Consider the following 10,499-nt stretch of genomic DNA (forward strand, 5'->3'; position numbering starts at 1 on the left):
TTTGTTTTCTCAATCTCAGTTTTCAATACAAGACATTAATTCCCATTCTAACAAATCCAGCTTTTTATACCCTTCCCCTTCGTAAGAAGGGTATATGTACATAAGTTTGTCATTCCCTTTGTAATTTCCACAATATATTTTTCCGACCCTATAAAGTATATATATTCTGGATCCTTATAGATAGCGGAGATGTTGAAATCAATTTTCTGAAGACCCCAGATATCTTCGGGATCCAAATCTTCAATAATTCTGTCAGACATGCTTTCGAGAAGTTTCCTATTTAAAATCAGCAAAATCGGTCCACAAATGGCTGAGATATGAAATTTTAAAATAACAATTAGAAAAAAAAAATTTACAAAAAAATTAAAAAAACAACTTTGGAAAAAAAAATAAATTTTGTTTACCTAAAAATATTTAAAATTTTTATTTTGAAGTATAATTTGGTGAAGGGTATATAAGATTCGGCACAGCCGAATATAGCTCTCATACTTGTTCATAATGTCGTAGATTTACCATGCTTGACCAATTGTTGTCCGAAAAGCATATTAAGGCGAAAAACCTAATGAATATGTACGATCATCATCTACGCCAATCTGACTTAGGTTTTAGTCCCACAAGCGGTTATCTGTTCCTAGATAAGATCGGATTTCCGTTATATTCAAATACTCGACTACCACATTAACATTTCAGCGATGCATGGTATTTTTATAACAACACAAAAGTCGTGTCCCTCAACATATTCCATAAACTATTCTATACTCAATACGGCAGCCAGACATTCGAGCTCCGTTATAAAATAAGTTTGTTGGGCTCTATTTAACTTGTGAAAAAATAATGCAAGGCGAATTTATATGCCAGGTGGTGTCGATATCACAGCTTATTAATGTTTTCTTTAGTTGTTAGATGTTTGAGCTATCAAATTCACTAGTGAATCAAAATTTTCAAGAAATCAGCGGTACCACCCGACGAGGCTTACAAATTCACTGACTTTCTTTACGGAACGTGGGACAGCAAGTTTCTGGATGGCAGATACTCTATTATAATCTGGTTTTATACACCCCAAATCAATAATATAACCCAGATATCGCAACTCTTTCATACACCATTTCGATATGTTTAAAGTAAGCCCTGATTTACGAATTAATTGTGAAACTTTTATTAAAAAATATGGTTGTCAAAACTATCACTCACTAAGAGGAGATCGTCCAGGTAGACGAAGACTTTATTCCTTATGTTATAAGGAATATTTTGATTAAGAAATTGTATGAAACTGCAGCATTGCCAGTCATGTCTACAATTCCAACAAATCTTCCCTTGGCTTCCTTAGTTCACAAATGTCCTCAACAAAGTCCTCCTCACTCAAAGAGTTTTTTTTATCAAATTCAAGATTATTAATCTGCTATTTAAAATTTATCGGATTCTCACCTAAGTACATTACTCTAGACTTAAGGCTCCTTTTCTTAATACCAAACGACGCAAGAGAGACACGTTATTAATTTGTAAATAAAACAAATATTTTTCGTCTTATCCTGTTAAGAGGATACTTTAAACGGCCGCTTAATTGAAAACGGAGTATTAAAAATCATCAAAACTTTCGTTAATAACCTGTTTTCTGTCTCTCATTAATTCAACTATGTCCAGATCAGATAAATGATCACTAAAATGAGTTTTCATAGCCCTGCTTAGATTTTCCAACATTGTTACGAAATTGTACTTGAATTCAAATATAACGATTTTAACGGCTGATTCAAAAGTAGCATAATGCTTTCAAATAACAGTGCTGTAATAGAAAACTGTAAGATATCTGTGGGCATTATTAACATTGAATAAAAGCTTTCAGTTGACCATTGATCGTAAGTATGGCAACGCTGTTTGCTGCGACCGTATATTCGAATTCGAATATTCAGTTAAAGAACATTGTAGAAAGTACACCACAAATGGCGTATGTCAGGGCACACTTAGAAAGGTGACTGTGATGAAACAGCTGATTATTTTTTTTATTCAGTTTGAATTGTCAATTCACTTGTGGTTGTTGTGGCGAAAAATACAACAAACCCAAAAGCAAAAACAACAACAGGCAACTTTAACAAAAACAAAGTACCTGTTGTTTTTGTATTGTTGTAGTGATGCAGTCACCTTTCTAATGGTGTTTTCTTTTATGGCATAAATGATGCATTTATTCTGCCTTTTACTCTTATTTGTGTTCTTTTCTGAATAAAATGTTGTTTGGTCGTGTTCTTTTCTAATAATGTTACCCTAAAACCCTAAAATATATGCTACATGTTTCACCCTCAATTTTATCAAAAGGTTAGAAATGCACCACTTTTTATGTAAGCAAAAAGTATAGTTTTATAATATTTAGAAGCTACATAAAAAAAATTGCATAAATGGTAATGATTTTTGTTCTATTGTGATCGTTAAAAATGCAACACATTATGAGGGTATGGGTAACCTTTAACAAATGGTACAAAATATTATAGGCAACATTTTGTGTCAGAAAAGAAAACACCATAAGTGTGCCCTGTCTGGCGTATGTATTAGAAAGCTCTAGACAGTTAAATAGCAATCTAGAGTGCAGATGGCAGTGTTATAAATAGGTGCAGAGGTTGCTGTCGATAGTGATTTGATCAGATACGCTTTTCGAATAAACATCAACTGAGTGCCTTAAAGTGTGCTGTATTTTCAAGTGAATTCGTGTACATTATAAAGTGTGTCTGTATATCTGCGAATTTATAAACGTGTATAAAAAACATAGAGTGACTATTTAATTCTGTTGTTGTACATTTTAAATAAATAAAGAGTTGTTACAATTTTCAAACTACTAAACAGCTTTTATTTGCAATCAAAAGTATCCGGTTTATTTAAAGGAAATAAACAAACGTTTTGAAAATATGATTAACAGAACTCCGGAATCTCCAGCACCATTCCTTCGCTTTGGATGTAAACAAAAGGTTACTATGTTCGCAAACTAACTGGAAATTGCCCCCTAAACTATCCTTTGTCAGACAATCCGATAGCCTCTTAACCACCTCCTGAAGCTTAATAATTTCAGCACGAAAACTGTTTTCAATATCTGACCTAATTCTATCTTCAAAAACTCCTAACTCTAAATTATTATTCAAATTGTCTCTCTCATTTCGAATCTGTAATTACATCAGTAACTCGATACATCTATTTGTTAATGCATACTTTTGTCTGATATCTCGCGTATTTGACAGTTCAAAGTGGATTTCAATAAACTTCTCTATAAGGATCCAGAATATAACTTCATAGGGTCGCAATTAGTGTTTATTAAAAACCGACTTTTTTAAAAACCGGTTTGTCGGTTAACCGAAAAATGGCCTTTTTTAAAAAACCGGTTTTTCGGTTAACCGACATCGAAAAACCCGGTTAACCCGGTTAACCGTCATATATGTGTAGAAAGCATAAAATGTACAAAAAAGTTTATACAGCTTTAAATTTTTTAATTTATAGTAGTCAGGAATGGTTAATATTAAATAACTATAAATATACAAAAGTGCTAAGTCCATATATTTTGTAAAAATTTCAAAATTATTATCTCAGTCAAATAGAAATGATTATAAATATGTTACTAAATATAAAATACTTGTTTTAATTATTGGTTTATTCATTAAATTTCAACCAAAAAATATAAATCACTTTTTTAGTTTAATATTTGATAACTTTGAAATTTATTTTCACCTCTACTTTCTGATATGAAAGACAAAATGTTCCAAGTCCCAAAAAAGGACCTATAAGATGTAAACGTACTTCCACTTAGCTATGATTATTTGTTATTATATAAAACTCCATTATCAGATTTCATAAATATTTCAAATAATGAATTTTAGAACGTTTTTTGTCTCTCCTGTAATATTTCTAAAAAGCTAACGAAATGATTAATAAATTAAAATTTTAAGAACAAAATACACTAATGAAGTCAAATTTATTGAAGGAAGGTATGTACATCGAATTCAATTTACCGTTTGGTAAGATCATCACTATTTTTTTAATGAATCATTAGTAAGATTTAGCCTAAACTTATAGAATTATGCGGAATTTAATTTTTAATAGTTTCATTATGTGCAAAAAAGTTTTTAAGTAAACTCATCGTCCTCTATTATTTAGAACCATTGTAATTCTTAAAAATATTAATCTAAAGAGTTTTGTATTGTAAATCAGCAGTTTAGGTTTCAAATCAGACCAATAATGTGTATACAATGAATATTAAAAATGCACAAAAACGTGAGATTTTTCAATTTTAGTCCCAAACCGGATAAACCGGTTAACCGAAAATCAACATTTTAAATTAACCGGTTCGCAAAAAACCGAGATTTGGAAGAAAAACCGGTTTTTCGGTTAACCGGTTAACCGGTTTATAAACACTAGTCGCAATTGAATTTTGTATAAATTGAAATGCAAACTGGAATGACTTAAGCGTATGTATAATGAATATTGAACTACATAGTAATTTAAAAAAATATATGTATGTATGTATAAATATAAAAAATCCTATTTTTAGTTTTCTACAACATAAAAAAGTTTTTAAATCATGATATTTCTGGTTTCCCAGTTTACACTATACATTTTTACATGCATATCGTTGTTGTTCACTTTCAATATTTAACAAGATCATTTTACGTCTAAATGTTTATTTTTCATTGCAATATGAACAATTGCAAATGCATACGACCACTAACTTGACATTTACAAACGTTACCATATTTGAATACTTAAATGTCAATGTCCTCCGAAATTCATTTATGGAGCATAAAACAAACCATGTATGTAGTATATCAAATTCATGCAACTGTATCAAATTCAAAAAAAAAAAACAAAATTGAAAACAATTTCCCATTATGTATTGTTGGATTTGTGGAAAAAGTTCAATTTAATATGAGCTGCAATGGAAAAACTGGTTGAATTAAATTAGATCATCTTAAGCAGAGAAGAAAGAAATCGTTACAAATCAATGGATAACTGTTATAATGAATGGTATTTTTTGTTTGTTTAAATTTTAAAATGTTTAATAGTTAACTGCCTGTTATGTATAACGAATGAAAAATTTTGTCTAGACAGACAGTTTGTATTGAAAGCGCAAATAGATATTTAAAAAAACTAAGTTTTCCCACATATTTTCTAAATTAATTTTTTGTTTGTTTTACAAAAGCGACCGATAATCTTGTGATCGTTATGGGGAGAATAAAGAAAATTCATATGGGTTCCGAAAGTAATGCTAGAATACCCGATATTCAAAGCGTCTCTTGACATTTCTTAAAGATACTAACGCATTAACGAGTTAAACTATTTATCAAATTTGTTATAATTCGATCCCTTATGCTCACTGTAATGCACATTGGGAAGAATCAAAATTTTTTGGAAATAAATATGACATTTCTAAACGGCTGTCCCGATCGGTATAAAATTTGACGTGAGCGTTGCCAAGGAGTATTCGAGTTTAAGTTAGTAAAATGGGCCCTACAAATTCTCCAGGGGCGGTACTATGTGGGCTCAAATTAGGGTACCTTCGACATGTAAAATTTTTAAACACGTGCCATTGTTTTTGTTGTCAATCCGATTTCAAAATTTAAATTTTAAAAATTTGCCATGCCTTGATCTGCTTTTTTAAAAATATAAGGCGTACTTTTGAACTGAATGGATTCGAATTTTTCCAAGAAGATTTCAGAGCAATATTAGTTATGGATCCAAAATCAAACGATTTTCTATTAAAAAATTTAAAAAATATTAGATTTGTAAAAAAAAAAAAATTAAATTTTGTCCTAAGCAGTTTGGTATTGAAAATCAGCCAAATCGGTACAGTGGAACCAAAGTTATGAATTAAAATGTGGGACAACCTCAAAAAAAATTGATCATTTTCACATATTTTTGGTCATATTTGTAAATATATTGCAGCTAATATCATAAAATTTTGCACTCGTTACTTTTATGATAAAAGGAGTAACTCTGGTGAAAATTATAAGAATCGGTCCATGATTTCTCCTAGCCCCCATACCAATTTATTCCCGAAATATGGTTCTATGGTCTATAAATGCCTACAGAATAGGAATATCCATAAAAAATTCAGCAAAAATATGTTTCGTGGTAAAAAAAATTATATTACAAAATTTTTCGTGGATCGGCCCATATTTGACCATAGCCCCTATATAAAGTACAGTTCCGAAAATCTCCTAAATAAGCATAAATATCTTATAAATGTTGCTATCAAGTTGAAATTCGACATAAATAATCCCCATATATACCAAAATCGCTGTATCTAATTCTATGAAGATCGGCCGATAATTGGTTATAGCTACCATATAAGGACCACTTCCGAAAATATCTAAAAAATATCAATATCAAAACAAAATTTCACACAGATCCGTAATTTATATTTAGAAATCATACTACATGATTTTGTGAATATCGGTCCATATTTTACCATAGCTCCCATATAAGGTCCACTTCCGAAAATCAGTTAAGTATCATAAATCTCGAATTTTAGCATGATAAAGTTATTTTATTATGCTAAAATTCGACAAAAATAAAACTCATATACATAGATATCACTGTACCAAATTTTATGCAGATTGGCCGATAATTGGTCATAGCTCCCCTATAAGGCCCATTTCCGAAAAAGATATTAACCTTAAAAAATATTTGAAACAAATCGATATCAAAATTAAATTACGCACAGATCAGTAATTTGTATCCAGTAATCATACTTACGGATTTTGTGAATATCGGTCCATATTTAACAATAGCTCCCATATAAGGTTCACTCCCGAAAATCACTAAAATCCTCATAAATTTCTTACAAATGTAGTTATCAGGTTGAAATTCGATGAAGATTCGGCACGGCCGAATATAGTACTCTTACTTGTTTAGTTTTCTATTATTAAAACAGATTTCAGCTTTAAAAAAATTAGGCAAAGATTATAACATGATTTATTTCGTGTTACATTTGATTGAGAACAGTTAATTAATATTTTGTTTTTATTTCATTATTCGTTCATATTTCGATATTGTCTATTTCACGGTACAAAAATTATATACATATGTAAATTAGGGTGGCTCTGATGTTCCCAACCAAAATTAAAGTTTACTTTATGTTACAATAACATATCAGCATAAACCAGTGACATAACGTCTCCAAATAGGAAACAATTGAGTTGTATTCAATGTCAATGTCATCCATATTTTCAAACAAAAAATCATTGATCATGCTTCGTAACGCATGCTCCGGAATCATTTTTGATGAAATAGGGTCCAATGATACCGCAAGCGTGTAAAAATTACAAATGGTGTATTTTTCTGGATGTAATGTATGGGTTCTGTAGGGTCTGTAGTCCGTATTAAGCAATTTTGTTAATTAACAAACCCATTACGCCAAAAATGATCACAATTTTGCGATAATCGATGACTGATTTTTAAAGTAAATTTGGATAATTTGGTAGCGTCATTCAAGCGTCAATCTATTCATGATGACTTGCCAGAGTACACAGTACTCGTTTGACAGTTGACACTTTCGTAAGTTCTATAGGGCGTAAAAAACCCTTTATAATGGTTGCGGTATATATTTTAGTGGTAACAATAATATCCGTTATTTCGGTAATTTTAGTTGGGCACATCAACTACCTTTTTTGGGACCATCCTTATGTTCGATATGATATAAAAAAAAATACAAATCGATTGAAAAGTGTTAACAAAATTATTATTATTAATAATAATAATTATAATAACATGCCAGTCAGTCAAATTATGGTATTATTAATGCGGTATTAATGCTCAAGCATTTTATTTATTTTTTTTTTTGACTGAATGACTACAAATTGATTTTTTTCTTTCTTTTTGAGCTCCCCACTGGCGAAATGCAGACAGACTGACCGACCCTCATGTCTTTATTTTGTTTATATTGTAGACCGTAATGAAAATATTTTTTTTTAATTTTTTTTTCATTAAAAATATTTTAATTGTTTTGTTTACTTGAGTTAAATTACACGTGTGTGTGAATAATGTACATATATTTAATAAAAACAAATCTTCAACAATGTTAACAAATAATTAGATAAATATTTATGTTAACTTAACCTCAAATTAATTGTAACTTTTTTTGTTTTACTAAAGTAAACAATAAATACCAGCTAAAAGTTGCACAAATATTGTTAATTTAAAATAAAATAATGATTAAACAAATGTGAGTATACACTAATAATATTTACATATGTATGAAGGTAAATACTAAAAATGTTTTCGATTAATACCAATCTAAATTTTAAATAGGTTAAAGGATTAAATTTTGAGATGGAGGTTCTCCTAGAGGATCCAGCAATTTCCCTCTTTATTTATATACTTTGCAATATGTTGCAGGTTTCACATGGAACTTTTGATATAGACTGTCTTACATTCGCCGATTTTAAATATTCATACATACAAATCTTATTTTTTTAAAAAAAAATAAATCTCGAATAAAATTGTAAAGTTTTTGAAATTAAAAAAAATTAAAATGACCAAATGCTTCTAAAGACACTTACCCCCATTTTCTCAATATCTGGTTATAGTTTTTCGTAACGATAAACCTCCAATTAACACTTTTTTGTATGAGAACTGTCAGTTTATCGTCACGATAAAAAATAACCAGAGATTGAGATATGATAAAAATTTGATGGAATTCCTGCTATATTTTTTATTATTAATTGCAAAATCATTCTAACTCTATTGCAGATAATTTAACCTTTTCAGATTGTAATTGTATGTGCTTGCAAACATAGAGCGGAAACTAGAAAAAAACTCAAACAAAAAAATTACTCAAAATAATCACATATACGAGTGTGGTTTTTGTTTTCACATAGTTTTTTTCTACTAATACGTTCTCACCACATATGTTTCTGACAACTGAGTTAGGTCTTTGACAGGAGAGTTTCCGCTCTATGTCTATTCTCTATGCTTACAAGCGTGTTCTTTGAGTGTAATATTTTTTGTTATTGTAACAAAAATTTTAACATAAACAAAATACATACACTCAAATTACACGCTTGTACACACATGCAATTTTCTGAAAATAAGTGAATTCACTTAATTGTGAATTAATTCGAAAAAAATCAATCGATTTTTATGATCGATATCTCATTTTGTTCCTATAGCATGTGGCTTTTCGATAACGCAATAAATCTGAACAATTTCTGCCGATTTCGATTTTTCATGATTTTTTTAAAACAAAAAAATGCATTTTTCACGTAAAAAATATATTTTTTGCTTCAATTTCTTATTACAACTCCGAAACTACTGAGCCGATTGAAACGCAATATATATGTGAAATTTTGTACATAGCATGGGGAAAATGTTTTCAAAATTCAATCAATCGAAAGGAGAACAATAATTACTCAATTTTATTTATATCAAAAAAAATGTAAAATTTTGTGAAAATGAGGGAATTCACTTAATTGTGAATAAATTCGAAAAGAATCAATCAATTTTTATGATCGATATCTCATTTAGTTGCTATTATATTTAGGTTTGCGATAAAGCAATAAACCTGAACCATTTCTGCTGTTTTCGATTTTTCATGAGTTTGAAAAACAAAAAAATTTGCTATTTCCACGTAAAGAATATATTTTTTGCTTCAATTTGTTATTTTAACTCCGAAACTTCTGAGCCGATTAAAACGCAGTATATAAACAGAATAAAGGTTATGTAAATTGGAACTTTTTTAAGTTTACTTCAATAATATCGGTCTAACCCTTTTTAAGTTATCATAAATTATATGGAGAAACTTAACAAAATTCACAATTTTAGAAAAAAAAATTTTAAAAAAAGATCTATCCATAGAATTAAAATTTTTTACCATTTTTGTACTTAGGTAACCATGATGCATCAAATCTATATAGTGGTTAGTGAAGCCTTTTTTGCTGTTGACCTGTGTAATGATTGCGACTAAGTGACAGTTCGTTGATAGAACTGTCAATTGCAATTTTTGTATGACAATTGCAATTTTTGTGGGATGGCAAAAAACCTACAACATTTTGCATTTGCAAGATCACTTGCACCAAATACTGAATACTTAAATGTGAATTTTTGTAATACGCAGCCAGAGAAGAAAAAATAACAACGAAATGACCCATGTACAGTACATGTTATTATATTTCTTCCTTCCATGTGTGTACCCGCTTGTATTATGACACCATAAACCTTTTTGCCTTCACAACAGGTTTTAAAAAAGTTAAAACTTCATCAACAGGTAGTAAGTAAGTAACTGCTGCAAAATGTTGTTGTCATTTTTATTTTCTTTTGTTCATCTTTGTTTTGTTTTTATTTTGTTGGAGGAGGAAACACAACTGAAATGAGATGCAACTTTGGCCGTGTGTGAACGTACCCCCACAAGTATTGTGTGAATTAAATTTCTACAACGTGACTTGTATTGAATGACTTGAATTAAAGCCATAAATAAGTAAATATAAATGAAAATATAAATATTATTTGGTAGCTGAAGTGAATAAAAAAAA

Source organism: Calliphora vicina, chromosome 1, assembly GCF_958450345.1.
Source record: "Calliphora vicina chromosome 1, idCalVici1.1, whole genome shotgun sequence".
Lineage (NCBI taxonomy): Eukaryota > Metazoa > Arthropoda > Insecta > Diptera > Calliphoridae > Calliphora > Calliphora vicina.